The following is a 1,988-nucleotide window of genomic DNA, read 5'->3' as shown; positions in this document are numbered from 1 at the left end:
TTTTATCTGTCTCATTTGTCTTGATGATGTATCCAGTAGATATATACTTTTTTTTTTTTTAAACTTTTGATTTCACTGGTCATTTTGAGTTTACCCTTCTTAGGCTTTGATGTTCATGATGACAGTATTATTACAGTTATTCAAGGTCTTTAACATCTAACCAGTAATGTTGGTCATGTAATTTGTATTTTGGAACCATCTGTACCATTTATAGTCTCAAATCAAATCCTATTCAATCCCACGTTCCAACCGCTGTCTTGTAATTTATAAATCTAACAGGAAATGCAGCAGACAGCTTATGGTAGTGACCAAATCATCCACATCTGAAGCAAACTATTGAAGCTTTAAAAACTAAAATTTTTGTCATTATAGGTAGAAATGTTTGTTTATTGTGATTTCAGTCAGTGTAATACAGTAAATTATGCACAATAATCTATTCTTACTGTAAAAAGCTTGACATCTGCAATAAGCATGCAACAAGTTGATTTATATTCCTTTGGAAAAGGTCAAAGGCCCGGACATTTTCAGTGCCAGCTGTAAACTGAAACTGCCTGCGCGGCAGATATCTTGGTAGATGTCAAAGAAAAAAACTGGGCTCCTGATGGTTCGCTGACTGATTAATATGCTCGAGCTGAATACTGAGAAGCCAAGACGCCCTGCTCACATGCGTCAACATCATATTCAGTGTCATTCGATCCATCCTGCAGCCACAGTGCACAGAGGACGGACTCCACCAACCTGAATCCAAACCTTGTTTTCCTTGAGGTTCTACACTTGGTTTGTTTATTTGTTATGTACATTAGAACTGAGAGGAAGAAACAGTAAGCTGTTTCCCCCTCTTCCCGAAAGGCTGTAATCAATACATTTTTATGAATTGGGTGATTAATGAGAACGAGGAACCAACAGTTGCCAGTGCTTTATTTATTGGGTCATTCTCTGCTGCACTGACTAGATATAGTATGTTGTCACATTCACTCATGGGTAACAACACATTTAAAAAATGAAAACCTAAATGTAGAAAGCCCTACAAATGGTCTACAATGTACTAATAGAAATCTGTTATTCGAAGTCAGCCTTGAGTGATATTGATTTTTAACTGGCTAAAATGACATATAAAACCGACATTCACTGTATCTGTACAAGATAAAACTTTTCTATGGCTTACCATTTAACCTTCTAACCATCACAAGTGGTACAGTGGAAGCAGGCGTTACATTTATGGTATTTGCAGAAGCCATAATAGAGCTGACGTTCCTTGATTCAGTAGTCATCAACAACTGTCTCACTATTTTTCTGCCTTGACTTTACTGTCAGTACATAGAACCTTACTTTTTATGCCTCTATATTGTGCACGTAATCTTAGGCCTCAAGTTCAGTTCACTCATTCTCGCTCCCTGGTGACATTGGCACCTGTTGTTGCTAAGGAGCACTGATCACACATGGCCTGCTGTAAATAACCTTTTTATGCAGGTGAGTCGAGCTGAAACTCCGCAGAGCTTTGGATGTACAGCAGAGTGATTCAGTATTCATCTGAGAGTTCTTGCTCTTTGCTTGGTTGGACAGGATGTTAGCAGTGGTATCTGTCGAGCCTGGTTTCTTCAATTTTGCTGACCTGAGCTCTGTTCACATCCAGGGAGAAGAATTACAATGGCCACAGGGGTGCAAGATAGGCCGCTTTCAAGGCTGGATTATCAACTAGGCAAAGTGGGCAACTGCCAGTCCCTCAGGAGCCACAAATGGCTCATGTTGACTGCTTGTGAATCTGTGTTTTGTAATTTGATTGCAAGTACATTATCAACAAAGGTGGGTCCTTCATTATTACCTGATCCTGAGGATCTGTCTTGTACAGGGGCCCTGTGTCAAAATCCAGATTTTTAGATCAATAATTATTTTAGTTTGTATTGCGTTCATGTGATGCATTTTCCTAAATAATGTTCTGTGAAGTAAAATGACCTCAAACATATTAACACACAAAATCAGCATAGGAG

This window comes from Thunnus thynnus, chromosome 11, assembly GCF_963924715.1.
Source record: "Thunnus thynnus chromosome 11, fThuThy2.1, whole genome shotgun sequence".
NCBI classification, from domain to species: domain Eukaryota; kingdom Metazoa; phylum Chordata; class Actinopteri; order Scombriformes; family Scombridae; genus Thunnus; species Thunnus thynnus.
This window is presented reverse-complemented; position numbering follows the sequence as displayed.